This window comes from Hermetia illucens, chromosome 6 (genome assembly GCF_905115235.1).
Source record: "Hermetia illucens chromosome 6, iHerIll2.2.curated.20191125, whole genome shotgun sequence".
Lineage (NCBI taxonomy): Eukaryota > Metazoa > Arthropoda > Insecta > Diptera > Stratiomyidae > Hermetia > Hermetia illucens.
The window spans coordinates 9,625,547-9,648,062 of NC_051854.1; the positions used below are offsets into that span (position 1 = coordinate 9,625,547).

Sequence of the window (22,516 nt, forward strand, 5' to 3'; positions counted from 1 at the left end):
TTGCAATGGAACCCCCCCTTCCAAAATGGCCGATGAATGGGTGGTCCAAGGAGCAGTTGGTGTAGAACAGTAGACGAGGGGTGAAAGCATCTCGGGAAGTCGGGTGGGGGAGTTGATGTGGACTTCAGCGAACCGCATATGATGGCGCATAGGTATGGTCGACGCAAATCCACCATAGTTCTTTGAATGTAATAGAATCGAAAGAACAGCATGTGCAGGCACTATTGGAGCTTTGTAGTCCTGCCCAGCAAATGCACTTAATTTACTAGATGTACTGTTGGACAGATTTTCCGGAATGAAGACCACTTTTGCCTGTCTCCATGCCCATGGTATATATCGCAAGGCTATGCTGCCTCTCTGGAGTGGTACTGGGAAAATGCTATTTACTCCAGGCGATTTCAGTAATTTAAAGATTCCCAGTGCCCACCTTACCCTTCCTTACGAGCTAGTTTCCAATTTTCCCTTTCTGTTCATTGTTGAGGTGTCAGGTAGAATACTGACACCTGGGGGTAGGATTCGGAAAATTTATTCTGAAAAGCAGATACACCCTCGCTTCCTCATTTTCGATTGCTCTTCCTTAGACAGACAAAAGATATTGCCCTGTCTTTGGCTATAGCTACCCTGGATGCTTCTGTGGTTTGTTCGATTCCTTCACAAAATTCCTTGAGGCAGTTCCGTTTCATTTCCCTGTTTGGGATACTATTCGCCTCAATCGAATTTGTGTACTTGGCCAGCCTCCGGTTTTTTTGCCGAGTGAAGAGTTTTGGGACCTTTGTTGTCATTCTGGCTAGGTTCATGTCATTCTGGCTAGGTTCATTATCTATCAGGATACATCCCTTGATAACTTAACTATCTTAGCTGGACAGATGGCTTAATGTGCGTCTGTGACGACTTTGCTGAAGTCTCCACTTTTTCAGTTCCAGTTCGCTCCCGATATCACCGCCCCTTTGTAGATGAGCCATGTTGTTGCGCAGGTGTCCTGCGTAGAAATTCTAATCTGTTCTCTTGGGATTCCTTACTATTATTTTATCCCAGAGTTGCCCTCAATGTGGAATCTGATTATTCGGCAATCCGGCAAAGGTGGCCCACCTTCTAATTCTTGACCAACCCGTTTAGAGTTATGTTTAGTACCAGTTGTCTAGTGCTGTTCACGAATGCTGGAATGTTCCCTATGTTGTATATAATATGATGATGCTTTCTTGCACCTCGCTATTTACTTTAAGTCCTACAATATCGAGGTCTAAGCCATCCAGCTTTTTCTACTCACTGGGAAATAGGTCTGCCTCACTGTTTGATTTCTCCTTTTCAGCCTCTATGCCCTCCGCGATTCCTCCTGGAATTTCGATAGCCTTTAGACCTGATGTCTCTTCCGAATTATGTTTCCTCGGCTTTTCTATAGTTCTTGGCAGTTTTATTGTTTGATTACTTCCAGGGATCGATTATTTACCCCAATCGTAAGGAGTGTGCCTTTGCCTTTTATCTTGCTTCTGAAGACGCTCCATAATCGCGTATGGAGATCATAATTTTGAGCAATTAGGAGGTCCACAAGATCCTTCGTCACCAGGATTGCGCCACTGTCATCAAGTGTGCCCCTGGTATTTTACCCCCAACACATGTCCACAATTCTGCTGCCCCCTTAAGCCTAGCAATTTAGGGACAATGATCATAAGACTTTTGGCAGTGTCCTCCGTCGCGTATACCGGTGAATTAAAACCAGCATCGCACTCCATCCCTTACACATCTGCCTGACGACAAGGTTTTCGATAATTTCCTGCTTTTCACGAGTATTTACTCAAGAAATGTGTTTCGTAGTATAGCGTGTCGAATGCCCTTGATAGCACTAGCATATCTTAGGGTGAGACTCCTGATTCCTGCCTATACCCCTGATATACGAGTGATTTCCCCCTTTCGCTGCTTCCAACTTTCTTAGTTCCGATGGTGAACGCTTAAGTCTATTCTGAGCCTTCATAAGGGCCTCCGCAGATTTCAGACTTCAAATACCGCAGATATTATTCAGCACCAGCGTCACTAAAGGCTGTCTCCTTACTGGTGAGTGATATACTAATCTCAGGAGTAACTTTGCTTGTCACTGCTTTTGGAACAGTGGCCTTTGTTGGTTGCGGTCTTCGCAGTAGGCCAATGTAAACCTTGGCTCTACTTCTCTCTTTCGGGGGGTAGCCACCTGGCTCTCAGTATTACAGAGCTGTCCTTTCGCTTGGTGGGCCAGTCTGTGTGCCGTTTGGGTCCCGCTTACTGTTTACTTATTTGGTTCCCCCTTACCTTTCCAAAAGTTTCAAGGAGCTAGGGAAAGTTACGACGCCACGCAAGAGAAAAAGACTACCGCCTCGAACGCGTGTGGGGATGGGGATGGAGTTTCATCTCTTCTTCAACATATTGAATGCATCAAATATGGAGATGGTCCTTTCAATTATGAATGCCACGGCGAACTAGGAGGAGTAGGAATTATCTGATTCCTTTTGGATATTTTCGAAAGCGGCCAGAAACTAAAATTTTAGTTTTGACAGAATAGTACTGGGTTGAAACAATTCGTACCGATATTTTGGCCTACACAGTTGCGAGTAACTTTATAGCGAAACTTCGAATCTAAACAGTACAAAAGCAGATAGCGATTAGCATTTCAAGTGATCTCCTCAGTCTAATTTATAGAATTCCAGCACTAAACCCCAACTGCTCTTAACATAGTCTCAAGCATTTAAAACTCAGAGAACTAAAGCTTTTTGCGTTCCCCTTCTTCGCGTAGACCTGAATTTGATGAAAATTTCTTGTTAAAGATACAAGATACGGAGCTTTCATACGAGCATTTCGTTATGCTGTTGCACGAAGCACTATGCTGGCTTTGCTTCCTTGATTTAAAAACCTGATGATTGCAATGGATCGAAAAGACCATAGCACTAGGTTTTTCAGAAAGAAATCTTGCAGTTGGTGTCGGCATTCGCTAGGCTTTGGTGGGCCATACGCGATCGCGCGCGTTTCAAAAAACCTACTCCTCGCGCGGGAAAATTAAGTTTTATGAGGGAGAACGACGTTTTTTTTCGGTGGGAAAATTAATATTTTTTTACGATCTGAATATTGTAATAATTCGAGAGAAAGATGGAAAATTTCTAAGATAATTTCGCGGTTTTTTTGAATAATATGCTTTTATGATTATCCTCGAACCTTGAACGTTCAATAATGTTGAACAGTTTGGTTTGCAGCAAAGATTTTGATTTTGTTCTGTCACAAGTCTAACACCCAAATGAATTTTTAATTCATGATTTTGATGATTTCGCAAAGTTTTCGTGAGGAATTGTAAAAAAATCTTCAAATGTTTCTAGTCAGCGAGTTGAGGGCAATCGATCAGTTTCTCAGTGAATTTATGTTGAAAGGAAGAAACTTAGAACGAGAATTACCCCGGAGTGAGTTTCGATTGCTTGTTCTGTGAAATGAACCCCCAGTTGGAAGTTTAGTAATTTGAGAAAAGTGGTAGTGAAACTAGTGAATGTAGTGGGCTTAGTTGAAATATGTTCATTTCGATCACGGAGAATAGCGATTCAGTGTACATCGGACCAAGGAGGAAGAAAGATTCGATGCTGTTTGTAACAGTCGAGCATTAATAGCGTTGGATTCTCGGAGATACGAGTAGAACAGAACCTTGTATAAGTTCGATTACATCTTTAGGTCTTAAGGTTAGTCAATTATTGAGCTATGCTGGACGCTGGACATGGTCCAGCGTACTTTGCTATTCGTTGGATAGTTAGATGTTTTTAATAATTCAGTCGATTGGGTTTGAATCAAATCTACCTGGTAAGAGTAGATTAAGGTCCAAAGTAAGGATGGAACTTGATTTGGTTCGATATAGAGACTATGCCAGATACCAGCTCCAAATTCCACCTTTCTCCGTCATACTCTTTGCAAAGGACTGCAAAGAAGTTTTGATATCAAAGATGATCCCAAACTATTCAGATATTAATTGGATTTTTTTAGTGAGGGTTCTTCTTACTCTATTCCCTCAGATCTTCCAATCAGTATTCGAACCAGGATTTGCAGATCCTTAGAGCCCTTCAAGACTTATGTTTACGCCGTAGTCATTCTGAGTGTAGTGCCCGAGATGGCTGCTAAACCAAGGATATATTGCAAGGATATGTTCTGTGACATTAGAAATGGAAATCGGAAAATTGAAAAATTTATTATCCCCAACTGATATCCTAGGAAAATGGTTAACACGTGCGTCCAGTTTAGAAGGCTTTAATTCTATGGCTGGACACCCCATTTTAGGGTCATCTTTGCGCAGGATTAAACAATGCATCTGTTCTAACTTAAGGCCAAATAGTCTTTCAATTCCTGATACAATCTTCGCCTCATCAACCGGCACCTCAGAACCACTCGAACAGTGCCCACTATTCCCGCTATCAACGTCCCTCAATGTCGACAACCCAAAATTAACAAATTAACTAATTTCTTTCTATTTAAAAACCAAACTAATCATAAGGTCACTTGCGGAACCTTTCCCCGACTTGATAATTTCACGAGCACTTTTTTCTCACTCACTTTCAATGCTGGTACCCTCCTTTCCTTTCCAATCGCATAAAAGCCGACCACGTCTATTTAGTCTACTTTTCTCAAGTTGATAACAGCCATTAGGGGGAGAGCTTTTTTACACATTTGGAATTTCGGAGGTGGATTAAACTCGCATGTGCTCAAGCTGTAGATCCGATGTATCTTGAGGTCAAGTTTCTCAGTGAGTTGTCGTTCAATCTTTGCAGAGGCGGTTGCGAATCTTTTTTCTGACCAGTCCTTTCCTTTCATCTAACTTCCTTCATTCTAAGATCTATGCTTGGGTTGTTGGACGCGATCGTGAATTTATGATCCGTTGAGATTTTGGCAAGCTTTACCGATCGTGATACCAAAGTCGGTCTCAAAAACCGGCAAACGCAGAGATCTTGCATGCGTGTGTTGTATGAACAAAAAAGTGGTCTTAAGTGGTCAGGTGGACAGGTTAACATTCTTGGCTCGTATGGTAGTGTGTCGCCATCGGGAATCCGATTTTGATGTGTGTAGGCTCAGATATATTCGATTTGCGATAGTAGACATATTTTGAAGTTGGAAGAGAGGCTAAATTGGTCATTTGACTATTTAAGAATTCTTCTCCAGCTGAACTTTGAAACAATTATGCGATTGACTGAGGAAATTTTTTAAAAAATTCGCAAGGAATTTCGGGTGGGTGTCGAGATTTGATGGAATTTATGATAAAAGACTGATATTTTTGGTAAATATTCTCAATGATTTCATGAAAGTATATTGGACCATTAGAGCCACAACAATGGAATGTTATTGATTTAGGTGTAGGTGGAAAATTGAGATATTGGGAATAATCAAACAATTTTATGGATAATTCCAATTCAAATTCAGTTCTAGAAAGGGATATCTTAGTAGGTAAATTAGCTTTCCTCAAAATCTGAATGACCACCAAAGGCGGCCCCAACATTAATTGGGAATGAAAAAGGGACAATCTAAATAGTAAAGGACCGACAATAAATCTTGAAGTTTGGCCAATAAAGCCAAGCAGTGTTTGGTTAGTGTTCATTTTTCTTTTCCTATAATCTCCGGAGTTTTCAAGGTGGCTTATTGCTTTTGATCTTCCCTACGAATATGCGAAAAATTCCCCTGTTTGCTTATTAAGGCTTTCGAGATTTGTTTTGGGTGAAGGCGCTATTGCATCTATTTAGCTCGCACTTCCTCCCGGGGTGCCAAAGTTTTTCTGAGGGCTTGGCTGACCTTGACCTGCGTTATTCTCCATCTCCTTAATGAACACAGGATTTTCTGAACTAACGCTTAACAATTGATTTTTCTACTTTTTTTGCATAAATTTTAATTTTTCGTTCCTAACAATCCATTCTTGTTTAAGAATTAAGGGGACTCTGAGTCCGCATGCCCTTAAGGGTGGACCATAGAAATCGAGGTCAAATTATCTTACACATTTTTCGTCCACATTATTTCTAATACAGTATATATAGATGGTGTCGTTCAGGTCAGAACCAATCCATTAGGCATCACCTCTGCCTAGGGAGTAGTATAGCTAATAGTGGTTGAAAAGCGCCATTCATCGATTTCGCTGTTGCCCTTGGTAACTGCTTCTTCAAGGTTCCTTTGGTATTAAGTTTATCTCTTGGTATTTGGTACCAGGATATTTGTGCCGTCTCCGTAGCTCCTTATTTGAGATGATTCGTATAGCAGTATGACAATTGGGTGTTCGGTTGTGAAAATCCCATTTGGATTTCGAATGCAGATAGTCAGAATGGAATACCTACAGCATTTTTTCAAGACACACGGGTGCAGAAGGTACATCAGGACCAGGAGATGAACATAAATAGGAGGAACTCTTGATATTACAAGACTCAAAAAATAAAAATTCAGGAAACCCTAATGAACAACATAAAAAACGAAGGAATAAGTAAAAAGAATAGCATGCCCTAAACTCATAGATAATGAAGAGAATTATCCTTAAAACAATCGACTAAAAAAATTAATATCAAAAACAGTATCGAAATAATATAAAATTGTCAGGGATAACCACAATGTAGGACAAGCTGCGAATATCAGGAACTCAAGTCCGGTAACTTTACTCAAAAATGACAATTTTGGATATACTGCTAATAATGAAAGAATTTCCACCAAACTTTCCAATATCCTGCTTCATATTATTACGATATTTTAATAGAGTCAACTAAGGGTAGTGATGCAATAAATCTATAACAAATAGTAATATGCCATTAGTAGCTTTATTTAAGCAGATAAAGGGATGGAGAATATTTTCATGCATAGACTTCATATAAAGGCACTGCAATGAATTTTTCAGATGAGTAGTTGTTCAGGATATCCTTTATATTCCAATTAACTGGCGCAATGTGAAGTTGATACTTATTTCCTCCCAAGGAAACCTGCCTGCACGGACGAAAATATCCTCCAACAATTCAGTCTCCCTTTCTTTTAAAAGGATCAAAAAGTCTAGTAGATTAGTTCACAAGGGATACATACATTTCTAGACGGCCACATGCCACATGAGCTCATGGTAAAACCGATTTCCAAAAAAATACGCTTTAAGCATCTTCATGGACATCAAAAGTGTTTGAATTATACCTTATTCCGTCGTTAATCAGTTGGATCCTTCACATGCTGGGATTGGGAAAGATCCGCATATTGATTGGATAAAAGTCTATTGAGATACAATGTCTCAGGCGCTTCTCACAGAAAGGGGTTCTCTTTCCTGTGTTATGATTCTTAGTGATGGACATCTTGACATCGTTCCTGAAGGACACAAAGGTTTAGATGCAAGCATTTACAAAAGATCTAATAAATATCGGCATGTTTACGGACACATTACTTGACCGCTTGAATGTAACATTGCAGATAGTCCTCAGTTAATCCCTTGGTAGTGGACTCACGGGGAGCGTTAGGAAGAGTAGAGCTATATGATACTCACCTTTCGGGGACGGAAATCAAGCTACAAACGGTCAAGTATTTAGGAGTACATCTCGATACCAAGCTAACGTCGAAGCCCCATATCCAGGAACAATGTCAGGATTGTTTTGGTGCTACAGGTTTGAAATAGGCAAGGTCTGGGGGCTTTCACCACAATGAATTTATATACATCAATAATAAAGCCCATTTTGATATGCATGCCTCGTCTGATGGCCGAGGCTGAACTTTACTACTAGTAGGAAGTTGTCGGCACAGATTTAAAGGGTTCGTTGCTTAAGTATTACTGAAACAACGGGTAATTCGCCGACAGTGGCACTTCACTGTTATTGAAAAGACATACTCTGTCGTAATCAGGGAGAAGAATGGTCGATGGATGGCCACGAGTTTATAATTTAATCATCTTCATCGAGAGATCAGTCATGAAAGACGAATGCGGAAAATCCAATTATGACGATCATATTCCAGGCTAAGAAATATGCCATTTTGTTGGCAGCAGAGAAATATTTGCGACAAAAATACCACAGCGTCGTCTCACCCTTCGAATCTGTTCCGACATTCGGACAGCTTTATCAACACTAATCAGTAACAACATATCAAGCCACTTGGTGTGAAGTTGCTGGCAGCGGAGGATGGAAACGCTGCAGTCAGGAGGTCATTGAATAGACGGCGCAAACGGGGTAAAACCCAAAGTAAATAATAATAACCGATGAACAAAACTCATAAATAAATAGCGAAGCAAGGAAAGGTATGATATTATTTCTGACAAGGAGAATCTGTCATGCGTAGAGAAACTAAAAAGGTCAAAGCTGATTCCGGCCTAAAAGGGCTAGTTCAAAATGTTTGTAGAATCCGAAAAAAAACAAGGAAAGGTAGCTCATGTTCGAGGTGAAAAGACCCATCGTGAGCAAAGCTGGTGACTCCCGCAATCAAGTCAAAACTTAAGGGGGAGAATACCACAATGCATGTTCAAATCGCGAGATTTATATACATTGCATGAATTTGGAAGACAGCTAAAGAAGAAATCTTCATTCCTGGGTAGAATTGATTCATGTTGCTAGAACTTGAAAGGATAAGAAGATAGGGACGATATGGGTGCGCGAAATGTTCGGATTGGATGGGCTATTCGTCATCGACTAGACTTAAAAGAGGCTTTTCAAATGCCTCTGGTTACTTAGCCAAGGCAAGCAATAGCGGCATTAGTTTGACCAACAGTGCATATTGCCAAGGAATATAGCAAGGACCCCCCTTAATAACAGGCATATTTTCGAAAATGGCAAATACCCACAACTTAGAAAGGCGTTGACTGCAATGAGAGAACAGAGTTAACTCGACTATACCTCAATTACTACAAGTTTGCTCAGGATTTGCTTGTGCAACTTTTGGAGGGCGGCGATATACCGCATGCCTGCCAATCTATAAAATGCGCAAAGATTCAACTGGTTATCGGCTTTGTATAGACAAACGTAAATTATGCATATGTCTCTAACTGCCACCCCATCTAGTCGTATATTGTTGCGGACAAGAGCGAGAGTTTTCAAATTGACGAATAGATTTCGTGAAGTCAAATCGACTATTGTTTTTTTAAGAGGTAGGACGGATATCCCCAGAATTCACGGGCCGTGTGAAATTTTCACCCGGTAAAATAACTTGTCGCGAAGCTACGATTGAGATAACCCACCGTTGGCTGGATAGCTGGACTAGCTGTTTATCAGATCCTTAAGTCTTTAGGAAATTTGTCCTTTTTAACAGTAAGCCTTTTGTCTGTTTTCAGTTGACTCATCATACTTGTGACATCTGTCAATTTTTTGACTTTGTTATTCTCATCTGAACTTGATAGCCTTGACAGACTATCCTTAATTGCATGCTCGCTGACGACTTAGTACACTGTTTTGGAAACTTTGTATGAGTTTCAAGTTAGTTTCCTTGGCTGCTTTTAACTTAGTAATTTGTTGTCAATGTATGTCTTTTTTAGCTGAACTTAGCCTTAAAGTTCATCCGTAGATATTTGGCGCCATTGCCAGGCAATCCAGCATCCAGTTAGTTTATGTTAAATCTTTGATCGAAACCTAGTGATGCAGAAAGTTTTTGCCGAATAACAACAAGTTCATGTACTAACACTTTCACTTTATTTTCCATTTCATTTCCTGGAAATTATTAGACAGAGTTTGTGACTTGACAGGTCCTCTTATGGTAGGTGGAATTATTCCATTGTCAGCCATTCATATCACATTAAAAACATCCTTGACAGCCAGGCTTTGAATGGGATACTTTTTAGTCTATTGTGTTGGGTAATTCGGGCTGATGTGCCCAGATATTCGTAGCGAATGTAAGGCATAGCACGAAGTAGAGTTGCACTTGATTTTAGTTACTTTACCTTGGCAGACTTTAGACGAAGATACCCCGGAAGAGATGGGAGCGGGGGAATAGCGAAAAGAAAGCTTTGCCGAATTATCTTCTTCTGAGATCTGGCAAATTCAAGAATGAAGTGCTTGTCAATGCCTTCTCTCTATTTTGGGAAATACCTTTAGGAATAAAAGCATCGCAAAGAGGAAACTGCCTTAATAAACATATCTGAAGATAGTACAATAAGCGTAACATGTGAGGTCTGAGTCGTTAGCAGTATACCTCCTCCCATTTCCCCCAACTCAATCCAATCTATCCGTTTGTAACCCTTTCAAAGTCCTTTATGATCTGCCGTCCCTTTGAGCTATTGACGAAATTTCGTGGCTCATTTGTAAGTAGAAAGTGCTCCCATTGAATAGCTCGGATTAGACACAATTTCTGTGTCTTTTTTTAGTTATGATAGTTCGGAGCTCATGATTCGTCATTTTTTGTTCATAAAGGGCACAGTCGTGTTATGCTAATGATAAAGGATTCCTTTTTTTCTATGCGCGCGTACTAAGAGGGAGACGTCATTTGGTGTTTTTCCATTAACTTTGGCAATCGCATGCAAGTTCAAAAGGACTCTTGGCGATAAATTAAAGAACACCTCCTCCAGTTTGAAGGAAGCTCCAATGATAATTGTACCCGGTGAGTTCATTCCAGACTTCTGAAAGTTCTCTGATGAAAATGTTTTGACGAAAATACTCCACGTGATCCTTTGCTTTGTACTTAAGAGCACTTGATTTATTGATAACTCAGAAAGCGAATCATAATTGACGCAGATACCGCACTTCGAGAACCGTTTGTTAAAAAGAGAACTCATACTTTTGAAGTAGAACCTTACGTAATATGATGGACACTGCTGGGCAGGCCGTAACTTACACTAGACAGAGCATAGAAAGTGTCCTTCAAAATGTTTTTCTCTAGGCCCAAGAGGGGATGTACAAAACTTGCTTGACTATTGTAATCTTCGTTTGATGATAGCTCATAGTTCATGTTGTATTGGAGGAAAATTCCAGCCAACACAGGGAGCTTAATTAATACTCCAGCAAAACATAATCACGCGACAGTATACCTCCTCTCTCTACAATCTAGAGTATAACCATGGAAATCAGAGCAATACGATAAGTAATGTGAATAAATTTGGTTAACAATTATTGTCAGAATGTCAGTTGATTGTTGATTGCGGCCTATTGAATTTACCAATTTCGGTTTTATCGAGTTTGCTTTCGTTTGCTTCGTATATGGTAGCATACCCATTGTCTCCGTGCGTTTGCTCTTCATTCGTACCAGAAAAAAAAAGCCCCAAAAAAGCGGAGCTTAGCCTACCTTTGCAATTTAGTCAGGTTTTTGGAGAATCGACTTGTCGTTGTCAAATAAAGTTTTATTACCCATTATACCTGAGGAATTGACTTGGGGGCCGCAGGAACATTATTGTTTGCTGATGTTTCACTAAATTTCCGAATTAAGTTCTTAGGGGGCCAGGGCGCCGTATGTTGGTCTGGAGCGAATAGTGGTTTCATTGTGATTCATTTATTCTCCAAGAAGTGAATGGCTTTGAACTTGAAACTGTAGACGGTATAGGCTAAGGTCAAATCATCTTTTATCACTTCATTATTATTCCAGCGAATGCAGCCTGTCATAAATATATTGTTATAATTGGAACATTAATGAATGAAGTTGTTGACCCCGTCCGCTGTTGGCATCTTGCCACCTTTTGATAAGAAGCATATTTTGAAATAATATTTCGCTTAATGCATATCAAAGGACAGATTCTTATTAATGATTTGCAAGAGTTTCGGCTTGGCTTTTTGATTTTTTTCTGTCAGGGAGAAAGCAATAATTTCTTAAAAATTTTATGTCGTTTTAAAAATGATAAGTGCGAATGACGCGCTCATTGCTTTGTACCAAACAAGATTTATGGATGAAAGGCGGTGAAGTGAATCTTAAAATGTGGCGCTTCCGCTGCTTTAATGTGTCAGAAAATACTTCAGGAAAAAATGTTTTATAGCAACAAGAGGAGATTTCTTTGTGATGAACTCTCAAAAAAGGGATCAAGGTAACAAAGCAAACATTTTGGCTGCTTCTGGGACCAGCCATCAGTGAATTGTATATTTGACAACTTAGTTGGACCACTTTAGCTCAGTAAGAAATGAGAGGAGGGAGAGCTCGAGAGGAACACCTAAACTGACTTCTGCCACGAAGACAGAGCTTTCTAACAAACCATAAAACTGACGAATCTTGGTCATTCAAGTCCTTCACCTGCTAAGGAAAGCACTTGTCTTACGTCGGGCACATCTGAACTTTCACGAGAGTGGGGACGAAAACCCAAAACATTTAACGGTCACACACAATCATGTTGAGCACGATGTGGCGAGGAAAACTTTTCGGCAGATTACATCATTTTCTTTTCCTTCTTCCGTTGGACTACTTTGGCACCTCATCGCCTACAAAAATTAAGATACTCCTTAAGAAAGGCTCTTGCGAATTCTGCCGGGAGAGAGAAAATGGAAAGCTTAAAGAAAAGAACCGGCAATTAGCCGATTCCACCAAATGAAGAAAGGGACATAAAATACAGAGATTAGTAAGTTAAGGTAAAGTGGCTCCGAAAAATACTAATATTTTTGGCGAAAGAATAGTATAAGCACAGCTGGGTGCACTTCTAAGTAACACTGAAGTAAGCCGAAGAAATGCCTAAAAGTTTAGTAGGCCGTATAGCGGGCGGGCATTGATTTGATTCTACTAGAGCTTCGTTTAACGTTACACATTAAAAAGTTGAAAAAAAGGTGAAATAACAGATTGTGGAGCCGAAATGTTTTCAGACCATTTTTAGAGTATCAGACCATCGCTTTTTCAAGTGGCTTTCGGTTCGTTTTCCATCGATTCTGTTATGACTTCCAGGAAAGGTGGTCATTTTTGAATTTAGTGTATTCAGTGGACACAAAAGGGTGGCTGACTTTTTGAGGCCCGCTCACGCAATGTAGATGAGGAACCATAGGAAGGAGATAGTTGCAGCGATGGAAACATATCATTCACCCAGGTCGGTATGTCTTCTAGCTCACAGGGAACAGATCCCTGTCGAACTTCTAGTAAAGTTTGGCGGTGTTACCCCTTGCCACATTCATTTCGCATCCCCCTATTACCGATTCCAAACTTCCGCAGTCGGGGGCTCAGGTTATAAACCTCTTATTATTCGCTTCTCTGAATCCATGCTCAGAAAAGCGCAAGCTTATCCTCTAAACCTAAGTCCAGATCGGGTAAAGGCTACACCATCCATCACTCATTGCCCAAAAATAACATTATAAAGCAATGCTTCGATGGTGACAAAACGAAAGGAGTGCAAAACGTAAGAGAACCATAAAACATTGATATTCCAATCACGCTTATCGGGCAAGATCTTTGTGTCTCCCGGCCTGCTGGATCAAGTACTTGACCAAAAATCCTTTCAAAGGCAGAGGCTTCAACTCTTTTCGAGGTCAAGCCGCATGTTTGCGGTGAACCGTTTAATTTAGTTCTATGAAGACGAATTTTGAAAGAGAATCGGGAACTACTATGATGTTGGTGTTACCGGCGTAAGACCTGGAGTGAAGCCCGATCGGATGAATGACATTTTGGATATCTTACAATTAGGCTTGTGAAACTGTTTTAGGCCAATAGATTGACATTGCTGATCACCTCGGTTGTCAGCTCTTATTTATCCAAAGTTTCTAGGTTTGCTGCCCGTACAACCTATCACGCGAAGAAAGGTTGAAGTATCTGTATCACACTCGCATACCCACAAAGAATAGTTGGGGTACCTCTATCACACTCGCATACCCGCAGCTACTTCAAACTCCATAGGTAGCATTCTACTTAATGAGCCCCATCGATGTTTTATAACCTGCGTGGAGAAATTAAGTCCACTCCCGCGTGATTTCAGTTTTACTATATGAAATCGAAGACAGAGAATCAGGTACCAGATATTGTTAATCATTGCGATGTACAATGGCGAAAAACAATGCCTGGAACTTCAATCCCCATCCATCTAGTCTACCAGATCATCAGCCACCTGAGCAAAGCGTTGTCAATTACAATTATAAGTTTTTCTATGTGCTTTTGAAATTTGTGTACTGCCTCAACTGCTGCCAGAGATTCCTACTCAGTCATTGTTCCACTGCGACTACGTGATTTTCCGCATTAGCACCACTCAAATGCCAAACTGACAAGCTTCGCAATGGATGGCGGAAGATCTGGTGAAATCACTGCTACATAGAAATAGTCTCGAAGAGAGAGCGTTTCAAGCCAGGATAATCTGCTCAGACCAACAAAACAGAAGCATAGTTATGCACAAATCGGCGACACATATGTGAATACTTGACGTTGCAGTAACGCATCCAAGGGGGAACGTCATTGGCTCCTTTGGAACACAAAACGTTGATGCCAATCAGTTGTTTTGGGAACAATGCGCTGACCGTCTGACATTTGCATTGACCGTCATTAATGATTTTGTCTCGATATTAATCAAGCCTATCATGGCTGGGATGACCCACACTGCTGCAGAAGTATAGAAGTTTATCAAAGGCTTTTCACCCATCGTCTGCATCGGCATGTCTGTTTTTGATTCTTGGTTCCGTAACTCCAGCAAGCCTACGGATTACCATATGTCTTTGCTGGTCGTCAAATTTGTGAATCCCGCTTTTTAGTTCGCTGACTATGGGGATGGATATTGGGGAGAGAACCTCAACATCAAGGAAGATAAGATACAATTTTTAAGGTGAGTAAAAAGGAATCCCGAGAATGCTGTCTTCCCCGCTTGCAATGCGAAAATGACATACTTTTGAACCATGCAACCGAGATGTCACAAGAAGGACCGAGTGCTCGTGTGTTGTTTACGATGTTTCTGCTTCATAAAAAAAAATTCCATTTGACAAAAAGACAGGGAAAGACACTTCTCCGAAGGTCAGACCGTGAAGTCATGCAGAATACAAAGTCTGTTCTTTTCCTGGGTAAACGGGCAGATAAGAAGCGGCCTACGCGCGCAGGATCGGTGAGGAGATATTTGAAACAATGGGAAAAATCAGAAGTTGGTTCTCCGCCGTTGGAGGGAGTAAGTTGCTCGTGCTATAAATCTTTGTCGAAACGCTTCGTCATGGAGAATCATGAAGCGTTGACTGGAACATCGATATGCGATCCAATTTTGTGTAAATCTTAGTGAAACGGGCAAGGAGACTCATAACAATTTAAGGTGACCTATGGTGGTGCTTCCATAGGTAGATCGGGTTTTTTTGAGTGGTACAAGTCGTTCGTGCGCTTTGGGTGCCCTTTGACCAGCAAAACCAACGAAAATATTTTGCGTTTATCGAACAGTCGTAGGATGATCAAAATGATTGATAACTTGAGCATACCTCAAACTTACGTTTTTTTGACACAAAACTTAACCATGGAGAAAAAGTGTGTGGAGAAGGCGCCGCGATTGTTGTCAAAGGAGCAAAAGGCCAACCGAAAAGTGATCTTCCAGGGTCTTCTTGATCATGTGAATGAGGACCCTGGCTTTTTGGACAATGTAGTGACCTGGCGACGAGATGTGGCCGTTTGAGCACGACCCGGAAAACAAGCGGCATACCTCTTCTTCCCCATGCTCCTTGAAGTACGAATGTCCTACCAATTTTGTTTTCTGCTCCTAAGAATAAAATCAACGATCAAGAGTAAGCATGACGGCTCGATAGAGGCGATTCAATAGGCCGTGACGAGAGAGCTAAACAGTACTCCTATCCAGCCGTCCTCGAAAGCAGCAGCGTGTAAATGCGGAAAGGCTCACCTTTGAAAACTTCTAAACGTGTGTGCTATTCTCATAAATAATATATTTTTGAAAGAGTCCTACCTTTTTCAGAAAAAGCTACGTATGGCAACGACCATAATTCCTGAGACTAGAAACCTTAGGATGAACACCAAAATAATAAACCTTGGGGATAAGTTATCGAGAGAAAAGAAGGGAACATTCTACTTTACAATGTGGCATAGGAATGAGGCAACGGAACGCTTCTTTCAGAAGACAGGGCTGTTACCAAGAAATTGATAGAGCGAAGTGTACGTGGAGCCTAGCTTTCTCCTATCCAACAAGCGAAAAACGATATTTAATAGGAAATTAACTCGTTGAGCGTTATGTGTTATAACTACTGAAGCAAATTCTGTGTTGACCTTAATGTGGATCTAAGGAAACGGATACCGGACCTGGGGGTTTAACGTGAGTATCTACGGGTGAACATAGTCCCACGGTGCTTTTGGAAGATGAATTGATTCAGAGACCACATACAGGAATTTTCCTGAGGCATATCCTCCCAGAGGCTCATACCGATTCCCATGGTGCCAGATAAACTCCGCTACAGTTTCGTGACAGGAGCCACTTCAGACTGAAGTCTGATCGCCCACCTCGAGTTCGTGAGAACGGTACTTCTAAGCTAAGGAACATGTTCTGCAAAGCATTTCTCTTAGAACTTACCCAAAATTGGCGCGACGTTCTATCAACCACGGATGTCTTTATTTCAAGTGCGAATTACATCATTGAGCCATTACAGCGAAGTGATTACACGCTGTGGTTCATCATTAGTAGAAACCACTGATTCAAAACTGTTAAAGCGTTCGATAGGCCGTTGGCAATGATAGCGATCATGACAGCATCATCAAGATTGACAGTGAGAACCCCCGTTTTCTTCAGATTCAGATGTAGATCGTGTTTGCGATAATTTCAAATTGTAATAAGGCAGAATAGGGCTGGTCAAGGGTCAAAAAGCTATTCTGATTGGTCGACCTAGAGGGGGGAGCTACTCAAAACCCAAAAAATTGGGCGAAATTGACGGTGAAGGATTGCCTGCACGTAGTAACAAACTCCACTGAAGGGTTCTGTCGACGGGCATTATCCTCAGGAGGATGCCAAGGCAGGTTAGGAACCCCAAACAACACACCATATGAACATCTGAGGCAAGAGAAGTATCAATTGAGGATGCCATCCGTCGCGAATCTGCAATCTTGATCGTGGCATTCGGGTCCCGAGTTTTATCGTCCCTGACCGAGTCGTTATTTTTTTTTATTTTCAGTTTTAGCTCCGGTACTGGTTTAAGGATAGGCGAAGTGAGGACACGTGAGGGACTGGAAACACTAAACAGGACACTAAACGGAACCACCCCCCCTCCTCCCACTCCGTATGCTCGAGCCTCGCTAGCATAGAGTTTAGCATGTAGGCGAACGTGAATTTTGCCAAATTTTCAGGTTTTTTTAATAACTCCTCTTTAGGTCGACTCCGGCCAACAACCATCGTCTAACCGCTTAAGTCTTTACAAAGTTTGGACGAACTAGTTGACACTAGCTTTGTTTCTGGGGAAGACTATGAAAACATAATCTGCGTAAAGCAGGTTGTAGGATGTTGGAAATGTTCCACGTGACAGCATTTATGACGATAATGAAGAGAAATATCGTAGCTAGAGGGTAGTCTTTGGTATCGATACACAAGATTCGCATTAATCTTTGCTACATAGCAGAAGAATCATTTAACTCAGTGGATATGTACTCCATCAATTTATGTACATAAATGTATTCTCTAGATTGATGACGACAGTGTAGAGATGACGATAGTTTTCGAAGAGCAACCGAAGGACATGAATCGTTCCGGTTCTTGGTAAATTCAATTTGTTTAATATTAATTTCAGCAGAATACTCATGACGCTCTTCTTAAGGATATGCTCCAGCAAGCTGATCATCATCATCATCAACGGCGTAACAACCGATATCCCGTCTGCTTTAATAAGGAACACCAGACACCCCAGTTTTACGCCGAGGGCCACTAATTCGATATCCTTAAAAGCTATCTGGCGTCCTGACCTACGCCATCATTCTTTTTCTATCATATATATTTCCCTTAAAGACTTTCCGGGCTGGATCTTCCAGTAATCTGATGACATAAATTAACAGCCACATTGCGCTTTAAGTATTTCCTCCCTCCCATTTTGAATTCGTTGCGTTGATAGAGTTTTGTTCTCAATGAAAACACTATTGAAAACCTACACCCACACTGCAACACCAACAGGTTGAAGATCATCACTTTGCGCCCAGGAATCGGAGGCCTTCGCTTTCCGAAGCTCAACTACAATATCAACAGGTTAATGGCCGTTGGTGCTTAGAGCCCAGGAATCAGAGTCCGTATTGCTTTTTTAGGGTCTAAATACTGATGTCTGCAGAGGGAAGATCTAAAGGAGGGTCTGCCCCAGACGGAGGACCCCAGGAAGCCCTTACTGGTGGGTCAACATTTTGAGAGACAAAGATGTTACCTTTTCTTTGTGCTAGTTCCATGGTCCAATTATTAACCCTAAAGTTTATAGGATGCATTGTGACCTTCAAGACCTAAGTCAACACATTCATTCCAAGTACCATCAATTTACCTAGTGCCCCAAATGTAGTTCCGTCTGAAGTCATGGGCACCTTGATGGGCGACGTATTGTTCCAATATAGACAGTTTACCGCAAAGTCGATTTGTTTACGATTTATAACTCAATTCCATACATGTCGCCGGTAGTGGGATGCCCCCGCACATTACCATTTTTATTCATGAGATTGATTTTTTCATCACCAAGTCTCCGATTCAAGAAATCTACGAAAAAAAAAACTCAATAAACCTGGCAGTAGCAGTAACGCATTGAATTCTAAGTCCACACTTTGCATTTCTAACATAAAAGACTAAACACAGTAAAGCACATCATCATTATACCAACTAGGGTCATCTTTCATCGTCCCACGAGCCTCTAGACTTTTTTGGTATTGTATCTATTTTTTTTATCTAATTTCCGTGATAATTTGGATATTTTGTATTTTAAGAAACATTGCCGCATACAATGTTCGCCTGTTCAGCGACCGGTTGCCTACACTACTTGACCATACAATTCTAACACAACAATTATCATAATGCCCCCATAAGTCTTGGAAAAGGAAGGTTCCTTGATTCCAAAACGTGTTTCATGTGAGTCAAATCAATTTGAGAATCATTCAAACGATTGTTAGATGGCTGGGGAGCCGATGGTTAAAGATTGTTGCTTGAATTTGTTGAATATGTTGCGTGGGCGAGTTGATTAAGTGCCACCTAATTGACTGTCAGCTTATTAAAATGTGCCAATAATAATTGAGATGGAATGAAGAATTAACACTTCACACGATCACCATCGTCATGATGGATGCGAGATAGTCTCGATGGGATACCAATTGAAATTACGGAATTTATTGTATTGTGTACATGTGCGCAGAAAAACCGGGAATCTCCACTGGTTATACGATGGAGTTTAGATATGATTTAGATCAGTAAACAGCACTGGGAAATCAAGAATCCGGTGGGTCTATTTATGTGGCACTCGAAACTCTTAAGTGAGGCTTGATAATGAGCGAGGATGGATAAGCGAACCAACCACCTTGTATTGTCCTGGTTCACAGCGAATGGCCCCACGTTGGGCGCCATAGTACATATTCATTCCACATTGTTCAGTATAGAGGGGGTTAGGAAATCTTTTAAATAAAAATCGGTAGAATACCATTCAGTATTCGGCTTAATTTCACCTAGTATTTTAAGATTCATTTATTTTCTTCTTCTGGGCAAAATTTCTATTGAAAAAGGGGACAATTATTCCCGAAATAATGGCGCATCCTGTAAACCGTATATCGGGAACCATTTCTCTCCTTTTTCGATAAAGATCTAACGCCTTGCCTGAAGTGCTCGCAGGGGATTCTTTCGTTTTTAGGTAAATTTTATTTTACTGTGGCTTATTATACAGTATTTCGGCAGTGAAAAATTTAAACCGAAAAAAGAAATAAACAGTTCCCGAAATCCAATTTACAGGACTTCGGGAACCATTTGTAGAGTAGACAGTACTTAGGGAATCATTTGTTCCCTTTTTCAGGGGATATCTTGCGCTGAATAAGGCAACAAATGATTCCCGAAATGCTCGTTAATCTTAGGTAGATTCTGAAGATCCACCCGATTTTTCCAATTCTCGGTGATTTTTTTTAGCTCCAATCTTTATGATAATAAATCCGAAATTTAAAAAGGTCAAACTAATGTTGAACTATCTTGACACTAACCATCGAAGGAAAATCATTGAAATTAACAAAGATAAATTTATCAAATTTAATGCTACTCTCGGGGCTAACAAAAACAGACTAATTGGTCAATGATTACAATGTTAATTCCCTCAAATTGACCATAATTGAACCTATACCGAAATATCTATCCAAATGTGCCCAGAAAAAGCACATCTGTAGCATATCTCAATTGAAAGATATTTAACTTTCTGCTAGCTTCCATTCGAACCCAGAATATTCTACCCGGTCCTGTTTTAACGCAGACATGACGAACAATACGCGAACATGTGTATTCCATTCACTCTATGAATAATTATTTCTTCTTTTATCGCAAATTGAGTCTGTTCTAGGTTCAATCACCCCCGACTTTAACGCTCAATGTGTTCGGAGAGCTAGTTGTAAGCCGGGACGCCTGGGTGTTAAATAAAGTTTTTGGCGGGAAACATTTAGATGTTGTCCCTCCTTCTGGATAGTGCTCAAAGTTACGTTTGTTTTGGAGCATACAAAAGAGAAGTAGCGTGACACGTACCAGCTTAGGTTACGCTTTATCCATCTTTTTTTTTTTGAATATCTTCCGATGAGTGTACGTAAATGACGGAAAACTTCCCAGCCAAGTCGTCAATGGTCTTGGATAATATTTCACCTGACTAAACATTTTAATTACAATTGCTGTCTGAAAGGCGTTTTATGAGCGTGGCGTGATACGTAACAAGCATGAGCCATATGGTGGATACGTTAATTCTAAGACTAGTGGTCTATGTGATGTAGGTACTCTGAGTTGTTTACCCTAGGATCCGATGACCGAGTAGAGGTGATGATCGTAAAAGTGCAGTTTTTGATATTAAGCTGTTTTTGGTTCGTTACCAAATGAGCACATGCACAATCCTAACTGTCATAAAAAAGCATGTCATGCCACCCAGCGGCTCAAAGTCAGGTTAAACTGCCGGACCTTGTGGTACATTCAAAGTTTCCTAGGTTTTATCGCACCAAAGATACTTCATTGCACATATTGCTTGAGTGACCATTGGCATCGCTATGAGAGTACTTCCTGAAACCTTGCTTTACGGGAGTTAAGAATTATTTCTACATAAGTCACGTGATTGCTTTAAAACCACGTAGTTCCGCCCGTGGTGTCAATTGGATTCGTTTGCTCGTTGAGGAGATTACCTTACTATTTTCGTTATTCACGTATTTCAATGAGTTGTAACAAGCTTCCTTTTACTCCAGAGGAATGTGGCGGCATTATTTTTACAAACTACTATCTTTGGGTCTCCTAGATGGGGATGGAAATCTTAAAAAACATTGCTCTGCAAGATTGTAGCACGCTATGCTACTCACATCCACTAAAACCATCGGAACTCTTCCGTCCATATCCCCGCGGGATCACTGCGAGGTATTACTTCGCTGGAAGGTCTCTGATTTACACCAGCACGTTTAGGTCACGTGTCCGATGAGTTTTTCGGATCCGTTCTAGTTCTTGGCGTCTTTTTTTTTTGGATCGAGACTATACTAAACGTTTGCTGCAATCCAATGCAACTTTAATTTCAATATCTCATTCATAGGATCTGAGGATCTGATGTTTACACTCAGGACGTCACTGGATGTTCTTCTCGCCTCCATGGAGCTCGAACAATATAATGTACTTCGGACCTTCGGGTATACCCCAGATCAGTGTGCGAGTCCGACGACCATTTCCGAAATCACTCTTCTGTCAAAACCATGCCTTATATAATTCCTTCCTGATGGTTCTTTGGAAATCCGCAGCCGCCTCGAACGAAATCCTAGGCAGGAGCCACGAATAGCAGAATGAATTCCTTTGCCCCTGTTTGAGGAACATCTTTTGTCACAATGTAGTTGTTCGCCTCCCCTTCGTCCGTTTCGTCCAAGAAAAGCATATCCGAAACGTAATTATCCATTAACCGAGCCGAGTAGCCAAGGATACAAAGTTTAGCAAAAATGTCCTTAGTCCTACACCAGTTGGCCGAATCAAAGACGTTTTTGACATTTAGCGTCATCACGGCAAAGCGCTTCCTAATGAATATCGCCTCCCTAACGAGATTCATGACCATTAACTTCTCCTTACCCGTAGAAGGGGCTCGCCAAAATTCACACTGTTGCAAGGTGATGAACGGGAGGAGCCTGTTTTAAATCATTTTTTCTAATGCCTTCTAGATAGTGGTAGGTAGGGCTATATGAAGAAGACACGCCCGATGGCTTAAGGAGCTTCGGCAGCGGTACTAACCTTTGACTTTTCACTGCACAGGAGACAATCCACTTTATTGTCATATTCACTAAGCACTGTTCAAATGTACTTGTGAACTATTCGTGCTTGGGAGGTAGACTGCTAACCTGTTGGGAATCCTGATTCGACGCCTTCTTACTCAGTCAGTGACAAACCCTTTTGGTTGCCCGTACAGGTCAAACCCTGTATTGTTCTCGAGCTCCCGATCGTCCGGCTTCCCTCTCATCTTTTGACAATGCCTCCTCGCACGCTGACAGGGATATATCCTAATTCTACCAGTAGTTTAATTTTTTGTAGTGATACAAACGTCGCCCAGAC

At 41.0% G+C, this 22,516-nt stretch overlaps 1 protein-coding gene across 3 annotated transcripts in view; it reads left to right on the plus strand.

The window, feature by feature from the left end:
- The first annotated feature begins 2,951 nt into the window (after positions 1 to 2,951).
- The window catches only part of LOC119659507 (A disintegrin and metalloproteinase with thrombospondin motifs 9), a 246,084-nt gene continuing 226,519 nt past the window's right edge, over positions 2,952 to 22,516 (plus strand). For all 3 annotated transcript variants that reach the window (XM_038067634.1, XM_038067636.1, XM_038067635.1), the window contains exon 1: positions 2,952 to 3,686. The gene's annotated coding sequence lies outside the window, so the exon portion shown is untranslated. The remainder of the gene's footprint in view (positions 3,687 to 22,516) is intronic.